Genomic DNA, 23,333 nt, shown 5'->3' on the forward strand with positions numbered 1-23,333 from the left:
ATCATCTGCAACGATGCTGCCCTACGGGAGGTTTTTCTCCCTGGCCAGATCTTCGTATTCAGCGGCTTCATACTGCGGGCCAGCTCACTTGGCCATCTGGAGCAGATCGACAGCTACGCCCCAGGTCACCAGATTAGTTTTGGAAACCTGGATTATGTCACTGATATCCGAGGAGACTTGATCTTCCAAGGATTCACGATCCCAACTTCCGCTCTGCCCTTAGAGCCGGAGTGCCTTGCTAGTACCGAAGATGGGATTTCTAAACCCGCCGGACTATCTGTGGCCACTAGGCCCAGTACGGGAGAACCGGAGGAAGTAGTGTCACCGACGTCCATCACCAAACCGGACTCTTCCCCGGACACTGGCTCCGAACTCTCGGAGTCAGCATCGTGTGAGCTTGACCAAGGAATTCCTTTCCTGCCATACCCCACGAATTCTCTTCTCCCTCAACAAACCTCGCCTTTAAGCGAGGCCCTGGACTTGATGCGATCTCTCATGATTACGGAGGAGCAACATCCGAACTACGCCCAACCTGGACTAGGGGCTGGGAGCGGGGAATTTTACGTCCCACCCACCACCCACTTCATCGCCACAGTAGAGGACTTAACTGACATGCTCGATTACGACTCCGAAGACATCGACGGTATGGATAACGATGCGGAGAGGAGCAAGCCGAAAACCCGTTGTTTACCGGATCCTGGACGACCACCTCTTCATATGATGTTGCTACCTCTTGAGCACTATGTTGGTTTTCGTTGAAGAGGAAAGGGTGATGCAGCAAAGTAGTGTAAGTATTTCCCTCAGTTTTTGAGAACCAAGGTATCAATCCAGTAGGAGAATACACGCAAGTCGCTGATAACCCACAAGTATAGGGGATCGCAACAGCTTTCGAGGGTAGAGTATTCAACCCAAATTTATTGATTCGACACAAGGGGAGCCAAAGAATATTCACAAGTATTAGCAGCTGAGTTTTCAATTCAACCACACCTGGAAACTTAGTATCTGCAGCAAAGTGTTTAGTAGCAAAGTAATATGATAGTGGTGGTAGCGGCAACAAAAGTAAAGACAGCAAAAGTAATGTTTTTGGTATTTTGTAGTGATTGTAACAGTAGCAGCGGGAAAGTAAATAAGCGTAAACCAATATATGGAAAACTCGTAGGCACCGGATCAGTGATGGATAATTATGCCGGATGCGGTTCATCATGTAACAGTCATAACATAGGGTGACACAGAACTAGCTCCAATTCATCAATGTAATGTAGGCATGTATTCCATATATAGTCATACGTGCTTATGAAGAAGAACTTGCATGACATCTTTTGTCCTACCCTCCCGTGGCAGCGGGGTCCTATTGGAAACTAAGGGATATTAAGGCCTCCTTTTAATAGAGAACCGGAACAAAGCATTAGCACATAGTGAATACATGAACTCCTTAAACTATGGTCATCACCAGGAGTGGTCCCGATTATTGTCACTTAGGGGTTGCCGGATCATAACACATAGTAGGTGACTATAGACTTGCAAGATCGGATCAAGAACTCACATATATTCATGAAAACATAATAGGTTCAGATCTGAAATCATGGCACTCGGGCCCTAGTGACAAGCATTAAGCATAGCAAAGTCATAGCAACATCAATCTCAGAACATAGTGGATACTAGGGATCAAACCCTAACAAAACTAACTCGATTACATGATAAATCTCATCCAACCCATCACCGTCCAGCAAGCCTACGATGGAATTACTCACGCACGACGGTGAGCATCATGAAATTAGTGATGGAGGATGGTTGATGATGACGACGACGAGAAGGGTGTGGGCCCCCTGGTCTTCATCTTTGGTGAGGATTTATTATTATTTTTTCTAAGATGTTCTGTGGAGTTTCAGGTCATTCCGAGAATATTTGTTTTCTGCACATAAAACAACATCATGGCAATTCTGCTGAAAACAGCGTCAGTCCGGGTTAGTTCCATTCAAATCATACAAGTTAGAGTCCAAAACAAGGGCAAAAGTGTTTGGAAAAGTAGATACGACGGAGACGTATCAACTCCCCCAGGCTTAAACCCTTGCTTGTCCTCAAGCAATTCAGTTGACAAACTGAAAGAAAGAATGAAAAAATTTACAAACTCTGTTTGCTCTTGTTGTTGTAACTATGTCAAGCCAGCATTCAATTTTTCAGCATAGATCATAACTAACAACATTTGCAATAATTCTCAGGTCTCATAATTACTCATATCAATAGCATAATCAACTGGCAAGTCATAATAATAAATCTCGGATGACAACACTTTCTCAAAACAATCATAATATGATATAACAAGATGGTATCTCGCTAGCCCTTTCTGAGACCGCAAAACATAAATGTAGAGCACCTTTAAAGATCAAGGACTGACTAGACATTGTAATTCATGGTAAAAGAGATCCAATCATAGTCACACCCAATATAAATTAATAGTGATGAATGCAAATGACAGTCGTGCTCTCCAGCTAGTGCTTTTTAATAAGAGGGTGATGACTCAACATAAAAGTAAATGGATAGGCCCTTCGCAGAGGGAAGCAGGGATTTGTAGAGGTGCCAGACCTCGGTTTTGAAATAGAGATAAATTGCATTTTGAGCGGTATACTTTCATTTTCAACGTAGCAACTCAGGGCATCCAGGGGGCCCATGAGGTAGGGGGTGCACTCTAGAGGGGGGGGGCCCACCCTCAAGGACAGGGTGTGGGCCCCCTGGTCTTCATCTTTGGCGAGGATTTTTTATTATTTTTTCTAAGATGTTCCGTGGAGTTTCAGGTCATTCCGAGAATATTTGTTTTCTGCACATAAAACAACACCATGGCAATTCTACTGAAAACAGCGTCAGTCCAGGTTAGTTCCATTCAAATCATACAAGTTAGAGTCCAAAACAAGGGCCAAAGTGTTTGGAAAAGTAGATACGACGGAGACATATCAGTCACCTCGCACCTACACAAGCAAATAAGAACCTCGCAACCAACATGATAAAGGGGTTGTCAATCCCTTCATGGTCACTTACGAGAGTAAGATCTGATAGAGATAATAAGATAAATATTTTTGGTATTTTTATTATATAGATTGGAAAATAAAGATTGCAAAATAAAATAGATTGGAAACTTATATGATGGAAAATAGACCCGGGGGCCATAGGTTTCACTAGTGACTTCTCTCAAGATAGCATAACTATTACGGTGGGTAAACAAATTACTGTCGAGCAATTGATAGAAAAGTGCATAATTATGAGAATATCTAGGCATGATCATGTATATAGGCATCACGTCTGCAACAAGTAGACCGAAACAATTTTGTATCTACTACTATTACTCCACACATCGACCGCTATCCAGCATGCATCTAGAGTATTAAGTTCATAAGAACAGAGTAACGCATTAGGAAAGATGACATGATGTAGAGGGATAAACTCAAGAAATCTGATATAAACCCCATCTTTTTATCCTCGACGGCAACAATACAATACATGCCTTGTTGCCCCTGCTGTCACTGGGAAAGGACACCACAAGATTGAACCCGAAGCTAAGCACTTCTCCCGTTGCAAGAAAGATCAATCTAGTAGGCCAAACCAAACTGATAATTCGAAGAGACTTGCAAAGATAACAAATCATACATAAAAGATTTCAGAGAAGAATCAAATATTGTTCATAGATAATCTTGATCATAAACCCACAATTCATCGGATCTCGATAAACACACCGCAAAAAGAATTACATTGAATAGATCTCCAAGAAGATCGAGGAGAACTCTGTATTGAGATCCAAAGAGAGAGAAGAAGCCATCTAGCTAATAACTATGGACCCAAAGGTCTGAGGTAAACTACTCAAACATCATCGAAGAGGCTATGGTGTTGATGTAGAAGCCCTCCGTGATTGATTCCCCCTCCGGCGGAGCTCCGGAAAAGGCCCCAAGAAGGGATATCTTGGATACATAAGGTTGCGGCGGTGGAAATAGGGTTTCGTGGTCCTCCTGCATGTTTTGGGGGTATATGGATATATATAGGAGGAAGAAGTAGGTCGGTGGAGCTGCGAGGGGCCCACGAGGGTGGGGGCGCGCCTCCCTGCCTCGTGGCCTCCTCGCTCCTTTCTTGACGTCTACTCCAAGTCCCCTGGATCACGTTTGTTCCAATAATAACTCTTCCGAAAGTTTCATTCCGTTTGGATTCCGTTTGATATTCCTTTTCTGCGAAACACTGAGATAGGCAAAAAACAGCAATTTGCACTGGGCCTTGGGTTAGTAGCTTAATCCCAAAAATAATATAAAAGTGTATAAGAAAGCCCATTGAACATCCAAAATAGATAATATAATAGCATGGAACAATAAAACATTATAGATATGTTGGAGACGTATCAAGCATCCCCAAGCTTAATTCCTGCTCGTCCTCGAGTAAGTAAATGATAAAAACAGAATTTTTGATGTGGAATGCTACCTAGCATAATTCTCAATGTAATTTTCTTTATTGTGGCATGAATATTCAGATCCGAAAGATTCAAGACAAAATTTTAATATTGACATAAAAATAATAATACTTCAAGCATACTAACTAAGCAATCATGTCTTCTCACAATAACATGGCCAAAGAAAGTTCATCCCTACAAAATCATATAGTTTGGTCATGCTCCATTTTCGTCACACAAGAATGCTCTCATCATGCACAACCCCGATGACAAGCCAAGCATTGTTTCATACTTTAGTAATCTCAAACTTTTTTCAATTTTCACGCAATACATGAGCGTGAGCCATGAATATAGCACTATGGGTGGAATAGAAAATAATGATAGGGGTTATGTTGAGAAGACAAAAAAGGAGAATGTATCACATCGACGCGGCTAATCAACGGGCTAGGGAGATGCCCATCAATTGATGTTAATGCAAGGAGTAGGGATTGCAATGCAACGGATGCACTAGAGCTATAAATGCATGAAAGCTCAACAAAAGAAACTAAGTGGGTGTGCATCCAACTTGCTTGCTCACGAAGACGGCATTTGAGGAAGCCCATTGTTGGGATATACAAGCCAAGTTCTATAATGAAAAATTCCCACTAGTATATGAAAGTGACAAAACAAGAGACTCTTTATCATAAAGATCATGTTGCTACTTTGAAGCACAAGTGTGGGAAAAAAGATAGTAGCATTGTCCCTTTTTATTTCTCTTTTTTGGGCCTTCCCTTTTTTTATTTGGCCTTCCCCTTTTTATTTGGGACAATGCTCTATTAATGATGATCATCACACTTCTATTTATTTACAACTCAATGATTACAACTCGATACTAGAACAAAATATGACTCTATCTGAATGCCTCCTGCGGTGTAGTGGGAAGGGCAGTGAATCAAGAGTGACATGTATGATAAATTTTGACGGTGGTTTTGCCACAAATACGATGTCAACTATAGGATCATGCAAGGCAATATGACAATGATGAAGCGTGTCATAAATGAAATGGTGGAAAGTTGCATGGCAATATATCTCGGAATGGCTATGGAAATGCCATAATAGGTAGGTATGGTGACTGTTTTGAGGAAGATATAAGGAGGTTTATGTGTGATAGAGCATATCATATCACGGGGTTTGGATGCACTGGCGAAGTTTGCACCAACTCTCAAGGTGAGAAAGGGCAATGCATGATACCGAAGAGGCTAGCAATTATGGAAAGGTGAGAGTGTGTATAATCCATGGACTCAACATTGGTCATAAAGAACTCACATACTTATTGCAAAAATCTACAAGTCATCAAAAACCAAGCATTACGTGCATGCTCCTAGGGGATAGATTGGTAGGTAAAGACCATCGCCCGTCCCCGACCACCACTCATAAGGAATAGAATCAAAGAACACCTCATGTTTCAAACTTGTTACACAACGGTTACCATACATGCATGCTACGTGACTTGCAATCTTCAACACAAGTATTTCTCAAATTCACAACTACTCAACTAGCACAACTCTAATATCACCATCTTTATATCTCAAAACAATTATCAAGTATCAAACTTCTCATAGTATTCAATGCACCTTTTTATGAAAGTTTTTATTATACCAATCTTGGATGCCTATCATATTAGGACCAATTTTAGAGCCAAAGCAAATTACCATGCTATTCTAAAGGACTATCAAAATAATATAAGTGAAGCATGAGAGATCAATAATTTCTATAAAATAAGACCACCACCGTGCTCTAAAAGATATAAGTGGAGCACTAGAGCAAAATTATCTAGCTCAAAAGATATAAGTGAAGCACATAGAGTATTCTAATAAATTCCGATTCATGTGTGTCTCTCCCAAAAGGTGTGTACAGCAATGATGATTGTGGTAAACTAAAAAGCAAAGACTCAAATCATACAAGACGCTCCAAGCAAAACACAAATCATGTGGTGAATAAAAATATAGCCTCAAGTAAAGTTACCGATGGACGAAGACGAAAGAGGGGATGCCTTCTGGGGCATACCCAAGCTTAGGCTTTTGGTTGTCCTTAAATTTTACTTTGGGGTGCCTTGGGCATCCCCAATCTTAGGCTCTTGCCACTCCTTATTCCATAATCCATCAAATCTTTACCCAAAACTTGAAAAGTTCACAACACAAAATTCAACAGAAAATCTCATGAGCTCCGTTAGTATAAGAAAACAAACTACAACTTAAGGTATTGTAATGAACTCATTATTTATTTATATTGGTGTTAAACCTACTGTATTCCAACTTCTCTATGGTTCATACCCTCCGATACTAGCCATAGATTCATCAAAATAAGCAAACAACACACAAAAACGGAATCTGTCAAAAACAGAACAGTCTGTAGTAATTTGTAGGTTTCGAATACTTCTATAACCCCAAAAATTCTGAAATAAATTGGTGGATGTGAGGAATTTTTATATTAATCATCTGCAAAAAGAATCAACCTAATCGCACTTTCCAGTAAAAAAATGTAATTTCTATAAAATAAAACCACCACCGTGCTCTAAAATATATAAGTGGAGCACTAGAGCAAAATTGTCTAGCTCAAAAGATATAAGTGAAGCACACAGGGTATTCTAATAAATTCCGATTCATGTGTGTATCTCCCAAAAGGTGTGTACAGCAAGGATGTTTGTGGTAAACTAAAAAGCAAAGACTCAGATCATACAAGACGCTCCAAGCAAAAGACATATCATGTGGTGAATAAAAATATAGCCTCAAGTAAAGTTACCGATGGACGAAGACGAAAGAGGGGATGCCTTCCGGGGCATCCCCAAGCTTAGGCTTTTGGTTGTCCTTGAATTTTACCTTGGGGTGCCTTGGGCATCCCCAAGCTTAGGCTCTTGCCACTCCTTGTTCCATAATCCATCAAATCTTTACCCAAAACTTGAAAACTTCACAACACAAAACTCAACAGAAAATCTCATGAGCTCCGTTAGTATAAGAAAACAAACCAGCACTTAAGGTACTGTAATGAACTCATTATTTATTTATATTGGTGTTAAAACTAATGTATTCCAACTTCTCTATGGTTCATACCCTCCGATACTAGCCATAGATTCATCAAAATAAGCAAACAACACACGAAAAACAGAATCTGTCAAAAACAGAACAGTCTGTTGTAATCTGTAGGTTTCGAATACTTATGTAACCCAAAAATTCTGAAATAAATTTGAAGACGTGAGGAATTTGTCTATTAATCATCTTCAAAAATAATCAACCTAATCGCACTTTCCAGTAAAAAATGTCAGGAAATCTCGTGAGCGCTAAAGTTTCTGTTTTTTACAGCAAGATCGCAAAAACTCCCCCCCCAAGTCTTCCCAAAGGTTCTACTTGGCACAAACACTAATTAAAAACATAAAACCACATCTAAACAGAGGCTAGATGAATTATTTATTGCTAAACAGAACCAAAAATCAAGAAACAAAAATAAAATTGGGTTGCCTCCCAACAAGCGCTATCGTTTAACGCCCCTAGCTAGGCATAAAAGCAAGAATAGATCTAGGTATTATCATCTTTGGTATGCAATCCATAGGTGGCTCTCATAATAGATTCATAAGGTAATTTAATTTTATTTCTAGGAAAGTGTTCCATGCCTTTCCTTAACAGAAATTGGAATCTAATATTCCCTTCTTTCATATCAATAATTGCACCAATAGTTCTAAGAAAAGGTCTACCAAGAATAATGAGACATGTAGGATTGCAATCAATGTCAAGAACAATGAAATCTACGGGCACATAATTCCTATTTGCAACAATAAGAACATCATTAATCCTTCCCATAGGTTTCTTAATAGTGGAATCCGCAAGATGCAAATTTAAAGAACAATCATCAAATTCCCGGAAACCTAACACATCATACAAAGTTTTTGGAATCGTGGAAACGCTAGCACCCAAATCACATAAAGCATAGCATTCATGATCTTGAATCTTAATTTTAATAGTAGGTCCCCACTCATCATGAAGTTTTCTAGGGATAGAAACTTCTAATTCAAGCTTTTCTTCATAAGATTGCATTAAAGCATCAACGATATGTATGGTAAAAGCTTTATTTTGACTGTAAGCATGCGGAGAATTTAGCATGGATTGCAACAAGGAAATACAATCTATCAAAGATCATTATCATAATTAAATCCATTAAAATCCAAAATAGTGGGTTCATTGCTATGTAAAGTTTTGACCTCTTCAATCCCACTTTTATTATTTTTTGCATCAAGATCCAAAAACTCTGAATCATTGGGACGCCTTTTAACTAAAGTTGACTCATCTCCAGTCCCATCATTATCAAGATTCATATTGCAAAAAAAAGATTTAATATGAGACACATCAATCACTTTTAGATCTTCATCCTTATTATCATCAAAACTAGAAGAACATGCTTTTATGAAGCAATCCTTTTTTGCACGCACCCTAGCGGTTCTTTCTTAGCACTCATCAATGGAAATTCTCATGGATTTGAGAGACTCACTGATCTCATGCTTAGGTGGAATAGATCTAAGTTTCAAAGAATCAACATCAAGAGAAATTCTATTCACATTCCTAGCCAACTCATCAATCTTAGACAATTTTTCTTCAATCAAAGCATTGAAACTCCTATGTGAACTAATAAATTCTTTAATACTAGATTCAAAATCAGAGGGCATTTTATTATAATTTCCATAAGAATTGTTGTAGGAATTACCATAATTATTAGAGGAATTACTAGGATACAACCTAGGATTAAAGTTTCCTCTATACGCGCTGTTACCAAAATTGTTCCTACCAAAAAAATTCACATCCATAGATTCATTATTATTCTCAATCAAAGTAGACAAAGGCATATCATTAGGATCAGAAGAAACACTCTTGTTAGCAAACAATTTCATAAGTTCATCCATCTTTCCACTCAAAACATTAATTTCTTCTACAGCATGAACCTTTTTACTAGTAGATCTTTCGGTGTGCCATTGAAAATAATTAACCATAATATTATCTAGGAGTTTGGTAGCTTCCCATAAAGTGATTTCCATAAGAGTGCCTCCCGCGGCCGAATCTAAAAGATTTCTAGAAGCAAAATTCAATCCAGCATAATTTTTTTGTATGATCATCCATATATTCAAACCATGAGTAGGGCAATTGCGAATCATTAATTTCATCCTCTCCCAAGATTGTGCAGGATGCTCATGATCTAGTTGCTTAAAGTTCATAATATAGTTTCTAAGAGAGATGATCTTAGCGGGAGGAAAATACTTAGAGATAAAAGCATCTTTGCACTTATTCCAAGAATCAATACTATTTTTAGGCAAAGAAGAAAACCAAGTTTTAGCACGATCTCTAAGCGAAAACGGGAATAGCTTCAATTTAACAATATCATTATCCACATCTTTCTTCTTTTGCATATCACACAAACAACAAAGCTGTTTAGATGGGTAGCGGCATCTTCACTAGGAAGGCCAGAAAACGGATCTTTCATGACAAGATTCAGCAAAGCAGTATTAATTTCACAAGATTCAACATCCGTAAGGGGAGCAATCGGAGTGCTAATAAAATCATTATTGTTGGTATTGGAAAATTCACACAATTTAGTATTATCTTGAGGCATCGTGACAAACAATCCAACACACAAGCACACAAGAAGCGAGCGAAAAAGAGGCGAACGGAAAAAGAGGGCGAATAAAATGGCAAGGGTGAAGTGGGGGAGAGGAAAACGAGAGGCAAATGGCAAATAATGTAATGCGAAGGATAAGAGTTTGTGATGGGTACTTGGTATGTCTTGACTTGTGCGTAGATCTCCCCGGCAACGGCGCCAGAAATCCTTCTTGCTACCTCTTGAGCACTGCGTTGGTTTTCCCCTGAAGATGAAAGGGTGATGCAGCAAAGTAGCGTAAGTATTTCCCTCAGTTTTTGAGAACCAAGGTATCAATCCAGTAGGAGACTACACGCAAGTCACCTTGCACCTACACAAACAAATAAGAACCTCGCAACCAACGCGATAAAGGGGTTGTCAATCCCTTCACGGTCACTTACGAGAGTGACATCTGATAGAGATAATAAGATAAATATGTTTGGTATTTTTATTATATAGAATGGAAAATAAAGATTGCAAAATAAAATAGATCGGAAAATTATATGATGGAAAATAGACCCGTGGGCCATAGGTTTCACTAGTGGCTTCTCTCAAGATAGCATAAGTATTACGGTGGGTAGCAAATTACTGTCGAGCAATTGATAGAAAAGTGCATAATTATGAGAATATCTAGGCATGATCATGTATATAGGCATCACGCCCGCAATAAGTAGACCGAAACGATTCTGCATCTACTACTATTACTCCACACATCGACCGCTATCCAGCATGCATCTAGAGTATTAAGTTCATAAGAATAGAGTAATGCATTAGGCAAGATGACATGATGTAGAGGGATAAACTCAAGCAATATGATATAAACCCCATCTTTTTATCCTCGATGGCAACACTACAATACGTGCCTTGCTGCCCCTGCTGTCACTGGGAAAGGACACCGGAAGATTGAACCCAAATCTAAGCACTTCTCCCATTGCAAGAAAGATCAATCTAGCAGGCCAAACCAAACTAATAATTCTAAGAGACTTGCAAAGATAACAAATCATACATAAAAGTTTTCAGAGAAGAATCAAATATTGTTCATAGATAATCTTGATCATAAACTCACAATTCATCGGATCACGACAAACACACCACAAAAAGAATTACATCGAATAGATCTCCAAGAAGATCGAGGAGAACTTTGTATTGAGATCTAAAGAGAGGGAAGAAGCCATCTAGCTAATAACTATGGACCCGAAGGTCTAAGGTAAACTACTCACACATCATCGGAGAGGCTATGGTGTTGGTGTAGAAGCCCTCCATAATTGATTCCCCCTCTGGCGGAGCTCCGAAAAAGGCCCCAAGATGGGATCTCTTGGGTACAGAAGGTTGCGGTGGTGGAAATAGGGTTTTGTGGTGCTCTTGGATGTGTTGGGGTATATGGATATATATATAGGAGGAAGAAGTAGGTCGGTAGAGCTGCGAGGGGCCCATGAGGGTCGGGGGCGCCTAAGGGGGCAGGCGCGCCTCCCTGCCTCGTGGCCTCCTTGCTCCTTTCTTGACATCTACTCCAAGTCACCTGGATCACGTTTGTTCCAAAAATAACTCTCCTGAAGGTTTTATTCCGTTTGGATTCCGTTTGATATTCCTTTTCTGCGGAACACTGAAATAGGCAAAAAAACATCAATTTGCACTGGGCCTTGGGTTAGTAGGTTAGTCCCAAAAATAATATAAAAGTGTATAATAAAGCCCATTAAATATCCGAAACAGATAATATAATATATAGCATGGAACAATAAAAAATTATAGATACGTTGGAGACATATCAGACGTGTATATGGTGGACGCACCCAAGGAGGGTGACAGCGATAAAGAGAAAAATCCAGTAGAAGATAAACCTCCCGAGATACAACAAAAGCACCGATGATGACGCTCTAAATAACGCCACAACAAAGACGGCAATATCGGCACGAGAGAAAACAACACTCCGGACGATGCCGAAGACCAAGAAAACCCCGTCAAACAAAACTCCGAACAAGACAATCGGGAGGATGGGCGAGTTAGCCCCGACGAACAAGCTGCAAATGAAGACTCGGAGGATAGTAATTATCTTCCACCCTTCGAGGATGAGGTGAGCCTCGGCGACAAAGACTTTATCGTGCCTGAGGAACCTCTGGAGTAGGAGCACTTTAAGCAACAGCTAATAGCCACTACAAGGAGCCTGAAAAAGAAGTAGCAGCAGCTTCAAGCTGATCAAGATCTGCTCAACGATAGATGGACTGATGTCCTGGCAGCAGAAGAATACAACCTCGAGCGCCCAACCAAAAGTTACCTGAAGCGTAAACTGCTACCTCAATTCGATGACGAGGCATTTGAGCCCGTACCATCAGCGCGTAATGCGGCTTATCGACCACCACATGGTCGGGAGAAAACGGCAACTCAGGTCGAACACCGGCCCGTCCTACCTCACCGTAAAGGCAGAGACAAAACTGCTCAGGGATGCACGTATGACCTACGGCAGGACCTGAAGAATAAAGCAGGTCCGGCCAGATCGATCTATGGATCGCAAGGGCGTGCCCCGACGCGCGACGACAGCTATCAAGCTGAACATGGCAAGCATAATTATGTCTGAGCCGAAAATCGCAGACGGACTCCATCCGAACTACATCATGATCTGGCCTGATATAGAGGCGCCACACACCCCCTCTGCTTCACCTGATGTAGTAATGGAACATGAATTGCCAAAAGGGTTCAAACCCATGAATATCGAATCATATGATGGAACCACAGATCTCGCGGTATGGATTGAAGACTTCATTCTCCATATTCATATGGCCCACGGCGATGACCTTCATGCCATCAAATACCTCCCCCTAAAACTCAAGGGGCCAGCCCGACACTGGCTGAACAGCCTGCCTGAAAACTCCATTGGCAGCTGGGAGGACTTGGAAGAAGCCTTCCTTGACAACTTCCAAGGTACATATGTTCGACCCCCGAATGCCGATGACTTAAGTCACATAATCCAACAGCCCCGAGAGTCAGCCAGGAAATTCTGGACTAGGTTATTAACCAAAAAGAACCAGATCAACGATTTGTCTAGATGGCGAAGCCCTGGCGGCATTTGAACATAGCATCCGGGACGAATGGCTCGCCCGAAACCTCGGCCAAGAAAAGCCGAAGTCCATGGCAGCCCTCACGGTGCTTATGACCCACATTTGCGCAGGCGAAGATAGCTGGCTAGCCCGTAGCAATAACAATGCAAGTGAACCTGGCACTTCAGAAGCCAGAAATAGCAACGGCAAGCCCCGATGCAATAGACACAAGTGTCGAAGCAACAGTGACAATACCTATGACACGGCGGTCAATGCCGGATTCAGTGGCTCCAAGCCCCGTCAGCGGAAGAAGCCATATAAAGAAATAATCGGGGCCCTTCCAGCCTGGACTGCATACTCGATCGTCCATGTCAGATCCATGGCACCCCTGATAAACCAGCCAATCATACTCACAGGAGTTGTTGGGTCTTCAAACAGGCCGGCAAGTTAAATGCCGAAGACAAGGAGAAGGGGTCGCAAAGCGAGAATGACGACGAGGAGCCCCATCCAGCGAACACAGGGGGACAGAAGAAGTTTCCCCCTCAAATCAAAATGGTGAACATGATATACGCTACCCATATCCCCACGAGGGAGCGCAAGCGCACACTCAGGGACATCTATGTGATAGAGCCAGTCGCCCCAAAATTCAACTCATGGTCGTCATGCCCGATCACCTTTGATCGCAGGGACCACCCGACCAGTATCCGTCATGGCGGTTCGGCCGCACTAGTCCTTGACCCAATAATTGATGGATTCCACCTCACACGAGTCCTCATGGATGGTGGCAGCAGCCTCAACCTGCTCTATCAGGATACAGTGTGCAAAATGTCCATCGATCCATCCAGGATCAAGCCCACCAAAACTACCTTTAAAGGAGTTATACCAGGTGTAGAGGCCCGCTGCTCGGGCTCAATCACATTGGAGATCGTCTTTGGATCTCCGGACAACTTCCGAAGCGAAGAGTTAATCTTCGATATCGTCACCTTCTGCAGTGGCTATCACGCACTGCTCAGACGAACCGTGTTTGCCCAATTCAATGTGGTGTCGCACTATGCTTATCTCAAGCTTAAGATGCCCGGACCACGCAGTGTCATAATAGTCAATGGAAACACGGAGCACTCCATCCGTACCGAGGAGCACACCGCTGCCCTGGTAGCAGAGGTATAGAGCGGACTTCACAAGCAGAACCTTAATTCGGCGGCCATACTCCCAGACACTGTCAAACGAGTCCAGACTACTCTCCAGCAGGACAGTCCAGCTCGTCAGGAGCTCGATTAGCAATTCGACCTCCGTATCAGTCTTGACCAAGTGGCGGCATACGTACCGCGCATACATAACTACGCACTAAAAATACCATGAGCAGAGACGGAGGTATAACCAGACTGTGGTCCACAATATGACTCGACCTTCCTTGGACACACATACTTTTACTTTTCCTTTTATCCTTTTCAGGTTTCTTTTCCGCAGGCCCCTCTCGACGGCCTCATAATCGGTCCTTTCGAAGGACGGATATGCCAAGGTGGCAAGTAGCACAGACATGTGGGGGAATCTCTAGATGTTCTTCTCAACGATCATTCTACCTACTTTCAGGACCCGTACGCAGCTCCTCCTTGGTATTGGCATGTTAAATAGCCACTATTGCTTATCGCACTATTTGTACAAAATATGCCTTGACGTATTAATCAAACTATAATGGAAACAGTTTGCGGCCGAACTTTTGCGGCACTAGCTCGCTACTTCATTTTTTCTTGATAATATTATCAATTGCGCTCGTACACTTTGGTACGCCTTAAATCGCCAGGAGCTTTACTGCGCTCCATTCTATGGCAACAAAGTCCAAACACTTTTATAGTACAGTTCGGCACCCCGAAATTCAGCATTATATGCATTGGCTCCGAATCATGTCTTTGGTCAATAGTTGGGTTGCCCGGCTCCTATGCTTACTACCTTACACTCCGCTCTATCGGCTAGGGTAGTAAAGGGAGAACTACTACGATTGTGTCCTGGTTTATCCGGATGAGCACCTCAGTAGAGAAAGCAGAAAACTGACTGTCATGATGCGGCGTGAGCCGGTCAGCTTTTCGGAGGTTAGAAATCTTTTGTGATTTTTTCCGCATTATGCGACGAATCGGTCTTTACCCGATCAGGTGTTTACATCACCCTAGTTCGGAATCACAAATACTAGGGGCAGCGGCTAAAATTCTATTGTCAAACTCCTATAGCTAAGTGAGGGTGATAAAGCCACATAGTCCGATTGCCTGGTTCATTGCGCTAAACACCTCCTTCAAGGACCAAACTTTTGGATAAAGAGTGTTTTAGATTCACCCCGAACACCCCCGTACTACCTACGTGGGGGCTGAAGCAGACGACTGGCCAACTCTCAGACTTAATAAAACGGCCGCACAAGAGGTAAAATTTTAAATAATAAACAGCAAGCATTATATTACACATCATTCTTGTTATCATCATACAGGGCGGGACAACACGAAGGTACTCATTCAAAGATAATGTATTTTTAGCACTAGCCCTCTACAATGCGGGACCCCTTGAGGACATCATCAAAATAGCGCTCCGGCGTGCGGTGCTCCTTGCCAGCGGGCGGTCCCTCGGTCGCGAGTTGACGACGTCCATCTTCGCCCACTATATCTTAACACGGGTGAAGGCCATCCGCGCACCCTCGATGCGGACTGGCCGCTTGATGACGTCCAAACGGGAGCAGGCATTGACCAGCCGCTTCACGAGCTCGAAGTAGCTGCTGGGTATGACTTTGGCAGGCCCTAGCCAGATTATCAAATCCTTCATGTCTAGTTCGGCCACCCTATGCAGCTCGACCAGCTGTTTAAGTTGATCGCTAAAGGGCACCGGATGTTCTGGCGCATGGTATTGCGATCAAAACAGCTTCTCTGTTGAGCTCCCCTCTTCAGCTCGGAAGATTTCCGCAGCATCAGAAACGCCGCGTGGCAGATCCGCAAAGGCCCTTGGAGAACTCCAAATCCGGGTCAGTAAGAGATATCTCTTCTTCACATACTTGCTTTGCATAATGAAAGCCTTACCTACCACGATTTTCTTGGTCTCTTGGATTTCCTGCAGGGCGCCTTGGGCTTCGGTTCGGGCATCTTGTGCACTTTGGCGGGTCTTGGCAAGTTTGGAGTCTTGATCCGCAACATGGCGCTCCAAGGACTCGCATTTCTGCACAGCATCCTGGAGCTCCTGCTGGACCTCGCCAACCCTGGCCTCATGTTTCTCATGAGCGGCTTGTTCATTCGCCGCTCTCTCCTCGGCCTCGGCTAGCACTTTCTTGAGGGCCTCCACTTCGGTCGCCGCCCCTAATAAATATCATGCCACCATGGTCAACACAAATCATTCATCCTTTCTGGATATACACAAAGTCACTGCATACCTTGCTTATCTTCTAGCTACTTTTTTGCACGGCTGAGCTCTTCCTCGGCCCGCTCCAGACTCTGCTTTAGTCCAGAGACCTCAGCAACATGAGAGGTTGCGGCCAGCAATGACGCCTGCTTATTCGCATAAGACATATTTAGTTAGTCTCCTGCGAAAATTACTTGATCCTCTGTTTGGTTTTTCTTTCCGAACACCGGATAGAGTCTCAGGGGCTACTATCTATACTATGACGTTCTTTTTATTGCGTTGCTTACCTCCATAAGAGTACGATGTTCCTCGATAATGGAAGCACTTCATAGCGCTTCCAGTAGAGTATCTGGTGCCTCTGGTTGGACAGAGGTCAGCGGCGGAATAGGCATACCTCCTTTCGAAGGAGGCTGCTTGCCGGATTTCGGAGCTGTAAGTGCATCTAGTGCCCCTTAGTGATTTTGGTGTATTGAAGACTTATAGGTTAAGGGACTGATGCGTTTGTGAGTGTACACAGGTCTATAAGTCTATGAGGAGTTTGATAGTTACAGAGAAAGTCGACCCCTAAAAATGAAGTTCTTTGACTGAAGACTTTGGCTTTCTAAAGACTTTCTGAAGACTTTAAAGTGAAGAAATTGGTGTGACCATGAAGACTTGATATTCATTCGAGGAACATGAAGCGTGAAGACTTTTGTTTTTGTAGTTTCATTTTCTCTTTCTTGAGTCATAGGAAACACCATACTTTTAAAGGGGGTCGAGGAAATACTAAGGAAAAGTTTCCAAGTGATGCTCAACTCAAAATCCTACACCTACCAATCCCTTCGAGTGAAGCCATTAGAAATCTCATGCAGTTCAGTCAATTTCTTCAGTGACAGAGACGAAGCTCTTCTGGTCTCTGAGGAATTTGTTCTAACTGAGGAGTTAGGAATTCGCCAGTGCGGATTGCCTACAAGTGGGGAACATGATAGCCCTGAGGAATTTGATAGTCAAAATTCCCGACTATTGCTGGCTTACGTGCCAGCTGTCCCAAAATATCTTCCCACCTAACGGTCATATCATTGAAGGGCATTTATGTCTTATCATGTCGGGCTACTCCCTAGGTTATAAATAGTCGCCCCCTACAACCACTAGCTGGTTGGCTGCTCCGAGAGAAACCGACACTTGTCATTTGAGAGCATCCCATCCTCCGAGGACTTTGAGCGAAAATCATCAAGTGAGGAAAACCCAAACCCAAACACCTACAAACCCAAAGTGATTGAGCATCACTGAAGAGATTGATCCTGCGTGGATCCGACGCTTGTTACCTTTGAAGACTGTGCATCTTCCAGACGGTTAGGCGTCATGGTCTAGAGCATCCAAGAGGAAATTGTGGATCGCCGAGTGACCGAGTCTGTGAAGGTTTGGAAGTCACCTAAAGACTTACCATGAGTGATTGGGCGAGGTCTGTGTGACCTTAGCTCAAGGGGAATATGGTGAGGACTAAGTGTCCTGAACTGTGTGTTCAGGACAGGGTGTCCGGGACTGTGTGTCCTCAGGTTTGAATACCTAGCCGCCCTAACCAGACGTACGACTATCACAGCAGTTGGAACTGGTCTACCAAATCATTGTCTTCACCAAGTCTACTGGTTTTATTTCCTCAACCCTTCCATTTCCTCATTACTCTGTTGTGTGCTTGTTCATATCTGTTTGAAGACTTTGACTGAAGACTTTCTTAATTTCCTCAGTTCAATTTCTTCAGTCTAGTTGTCTTCATCATGGTTTATCCTATGTTTACGCTTTCTGTACTCTGTGCTTGTTTTCATTTCATCATGAAGACCATGCTTATGTTCTGTTATGTTTACATCTAAGTACTTATTCCGCTGCAAGTAGTTCTTCTTAGGAATTTCCTCATCCTGAAATTCCTCAGTGAAGAATTATTAAAAATCGCCTATTCACCCCCCTATAGTCGACTTAATGCACTTTCAGGAGCCGTATAGGTCTCCAGGGCTATATTCGGCTGGGGGTCAAATTGGATATGGCCCCCATCGCCAGTCTCCATGGGGATTCGCTCTCCCACGTGTCCGGCGGCCGAGATTTCACCCTCTGGCGCCTCCCTGACGGCCTCCTGCGTCTCTCCCTGGCCTGAGGTCCTTAGGGACAGCACCTCAGTGTCATCCATGGCCCTGGGAGAGGAGGCCGTCGGAAGGGACCCGCTGTCCATCACCTTCGGGTCCAGCGAATTCCCTGAAGATGAGGATCGCTCGAGGTCGAAACGAGCCGGACTGCAAATGCATGATTCAACATGTCAAAATTGTGAAGTAAAGAGGCTGATATATGAATGCGTCAGGGTCTCTGGATACTCACGATTCGGCTAGGGGCTTATCTCGGGGGTGCCGCTCTGGCCTGCTATCGATGTCCCATGCGGGGTTATCCGCGGCAAGGCCTTTCCTTTCTTGGACGCCTCTGCCTCCAGATGCGTGGAGGCCGCCCTTTTCTTCCTTACCCCCTCAAGGGGAGAATCGCTTTCCTCCTCTTCCTAGTCGTCGGTGGCGGGGGGAGTGGGTGTCGGCGTCTTCGAATGACACGTCCGAAGTGCCCTTATGGCGGAGACCACCCCTGGTCCCCTTGGCCTTCTTCTCCAGTGCTTGATAGGGCGCCGGAACCAGCATCTTCATCAGAAGTGGGATAGCTGGTTCTTTGGGCAGCGGAGCCGGACACTGAATTCGCTCCGCCTTCTTTGTCCAGCCCTGAAAAAATATATACAGGACGGCTTAGGCCCCTTCTCTGAAAAATCAAGTAAAGGAGACGCCTTGAAATGTGAAAGTCTTACCGGACTGGCGGGATGGGCCAGGTTGTGCCCACGGTCCTTGGTCGTCTTCGGCCACGTCTCGTTGGCCTTGAAGAGCACCTTCCAGATATCTTCGTGCATAGTTCCGAAGAAGTGCTTCAAGGTCTGGTGCTCGACCGGATCGAACTCCCATAGATGGCAAGCCTGGCTCTGGCATTAAAGGATCCGACGAACTAGCATCACCTGAATCACGTTGACAAGTTTGACGTTCTTGTCCACCATGTGTTGGAGGCGCGTCCGCAGCTTTGTCAGCTTGCCTGATAAAACCCAATTTAGGCCCTTCTCTAGCCAGGAGGTGAGCCGCATTGGGGCGCCGGACTTGAATTCTGGAGCCGCGGCCCAGGTGGCGTCGCGGGGCTCTATGATATAGAACCACAGTTGCTGTCATCCTTTGACGGTCTCCACAAAAGAGCCTTCGAGCCATGTGACATTGGGCATCTTGCTCACCATGGCGCCTCCGCACTCTGTATGTTGGCCACCCACCACCTTCGGCTTCACGTTGAAGATCTTTAGCCACAATCCGAAATGGGGTGAGATGCGAAGGAAAGCCTCGCACATAACAATAAATGCCGAGATGTTGAGGATGGAATTTGGGTCTAGATCATGGAAATCTAGCCCATAATAGAACATAAGTCCGCGGACAAATTGATGGAGTGGAAACCCCAGCCCGCGGACGAAGTGGGGGATGAAAACTACCCTCTCGTGGGGCTCCGGGGTAGGGACGATCTGTCCCTTGGACGAAAGCCGATGGGCGACTTCCTTGGCCAAATATCCAGCCTCCCAGAGCTGTGTGATGTTCTTCTCCTTGACAGAGGACACCATCCACTTGCCTTGTGCTCCAGATCCGGACATTATTGGAGTGCTATTTGGAGGCGGAAAGGATGAGGACTTGGGCGCTGGAGCTCGAGAACTGATGGGCAGAGAGAGAGAGAGAAGGCATGGGTGAAAGGGGGTGAGTCCTTATCCCTTTATAAAGGCAGCGAATATCAAGCGCCTCCCCACTAGCCTTAAAACTCGCCTGTTACCCAAGGGACGTGCAGGCGGCATGGTTGGATTATCCACACCCGTATTGATGAGAATCCCGTGATAAGGGGGCACGATCTCTGCTTTGACAAGACGTGCCAATAAAACCACATCTCAAAATATGAAGCGGCAGGCCAAAAAATGGTTCGAAATAATAACCAGGTGGTGATGTGGTGTCACCCTACAAAAATTTGTCAGCGGATTGGACAAGTGAAATATTATACTCTCTGCAGTTGTGTGTGGTGCTTGTTTTGCAGAGTCGGACACATTCTTTGTGTTCAAAAGTTGTTCTGAAGTACTCGGAGGAGGAACCCGCCTTGCAATGCCGAAGACAAACTGCGTGCCAGACACCTCATCATTGAAGCCTGGTTCAGGGGCTACTGAGGGAGTCTTGGACTAAGGGGTCCTCGGGCATTCGGCCTGTTGGACATGGGCCAGACTATTTGGCCATGAAGATACAAGACTAAAGATTCTCTCACCTGTGTCCGGATGGGACTCTCCTTGGCGTGGATGGCAAGCTTGGCGTTCGGATATGAAGATTCCTTTCTCTATAACCGACTTTGTACAAACTCTAGTCCCCTCTGGTGTCTATATAAACCAGAGGGTTTAGTCCATAGAGGCAATCACAATCATAATCATATAGGCCAGACTTCCAGGGTTTTAGCCATTACGATCTCGTGGTAGATCAACTCTTGTAACCCCCATACTCATCAATATCAATCAAGCAGGACATATGGTATTACCTCCATCGAGAGGGCCCGAACCTGGGTAAAACTTCATGTCCCTTGTCTCCTGTTACCATCAACCTCAGATGCACAGTTCGGGACCCCCTACCCGAGATCCGCCAGTTTGGACACCAACAGCAATTCCTCATGCAACAGTTATAACATAGGGTGACACAGAACTAGCTCCGGTTCATCGATGTAATGTAGGCATGTATTCTGAATATAGTCATACGTGCTTATGGAAAAGAACTTGCATGACATCTTTTGTCCTACCCTCCCATGGCAGCGGGGTCCTATTGGAAACTAAGGGATATTGAGGCCTCCTTTTAATAGAGTACCGGACCAAACTACTTAGTGAATGCATGAACTCCTCAAACTACGTTCATCATCGGGAGTGGTCCCGATTATTGTCACTTCGGGGTTGCTGGATCATAACACATAGTAGGTGACTATTGACTTGCAAGATAGGATCAAGAACTCACATATATTCATGAAAACATAATAGGTTCAGATCTGAAATCATGGCACTCGGGCCCTAGTGACAAGCATTAAGCATAGCAAAGTCATAGCAATATCAATCTTAGAACATAATGGATACTAGGGATCAAACCCTAACAAAACTAACTCAATTACATGGTAAATCTCATCCAACTCATCACCGTCCAGCAAGCCTACGATGGGATTACTCACGCATGGCGGAGAGCATCATGAAAATCGGTGATGAAGGAAGGTTGATGATGACGATGGCGATGGATTCCCCTCTTTGGAGCCCCGAACGGACTCCAGATCAGCCCTCCCGATGAAGATTAGGGCTTGGCGGCGGCTCCGTATCGTAAAACGTGATGAATCCTTCTCCCTGATTTTTTTTTCTCCCTGAAAGTGAATATATGGAGTCGAGGTTGAGGTCGGTGGAGTCTCAGGGGGCCCACGAGGCAGGGGCGTGCCCAGGGGGGCGCCCTGCACCCTCGTGGACAGGGTGTGGGCCCCCAATGATGCTGATTCTTTCGCCAGTATTTTTTTATTAATTCAAAAATGTGTCTCCCTGGATTTTCAGGTCATTCCGAGAACTTTTATTTTTGCACAAAAATAACACCATGTCAATTCTGCTAAAAACAGTGTTAGTCCGGGTTAGTTCCATTCAAATCATGCAAGTTAGAGTCCAAAACAAGGGCAAAAGTGTTTGGAAAAGTAGATACGTTGGAGACGTATCACTTCCCTCTGCGAAGGGCCTTTCTATTTACTTTATGCAATTTCTATTTTTACTTGAGTCTCCGTCTTCTCTTATAAAGCACCAAATAAGCGGCACTATGATCGTACTTGAGCATTGGGTGTAGCTAATATGCGAGTGTGTTTCATGAATGGATCAATGATTGAGCATAATGGGCTAGGGATAACCTGCTTTAGCGTTGATATTTTGAAAGACAGGTTGTTTGTTGATATGCTTGAGTATTAAAGTCGTCATGTCAAAACTAGACTATCGCTTTGAACCATATAAAAGTCCAATTGTCCATGCTATAAAAGAAAGAATATGTGATGAACATGTTAGACAACATTCCACATAAAAATTCTATTTTTATCATTTACCTACTCGAGGACGAGCAGGAGTTAAGCTTGGGGGTGCTGATACGTCTCCAACATACCTATAATTTTTATTGTTACATGCTGTTATATTATCATTCTTGGATGTTTTACAATCATTTTATATCATTTTTTGGTACTAACCTATTAACATAGTGCCAAGTGCTAGTTGATGTTTTTGCTTGTTTTTTACATCGCATGAAGTCAATATCAAACAGAGTCCAAATGCAGCGAAACTTCTTGTGGAATTTTTATGGACCAAAAGACACCCAATGGGCCAGAGAAGCACCCGGGGAATGCCCCGATGGGGGCACAACCCACCAGGGCGCGCATGGGCCCCCAGGCATGCCCAGGTGGGTTGTGCCCACCTCGGTGGCCTCCCGCACCGCATCTTTGCTTTATAAATACCCTAATATTCCAAAAACCCTAGGGGAGTCGACGAAAATCAATTCCAGCCACCGCAAGTTCCAGAAACCACATATACAATCTAAACACCATCACGGAGGGGTTCATCATCCTCATTGGTGCCTCTCCGATGATACGTGAGTAGTCTTTTGTAGACCTTCGGGTCCATAGTTAGTAGATAGATTGCTTCCTCTCTCTATCTTGATTCTCAATACAATGGTCTCTTGGAGATCTATTTGATGTAACTCTTTTTGCGGCGTGTTTGTTGGGATCCGATGAACTTTGAGTTTAAGATC

The sequence above is a fragment of the Triticum dicoccoides genome, chromosome 4A, assembly GCF_002162155.2.
Source record: "Triticum dicoccoides isolate Atlit2015 ecotype Zavitan chromosome 4A, WEW_v2.0, whole genome shotgun sequence".
Classification (NCBI taxonomy): domain Eukaryota; kingdom Viridiplantae; phylum Streptophyta; class Magnoliopsida; order Poales; family Poaceae; genus Triticum; species Triticum dicoccoides.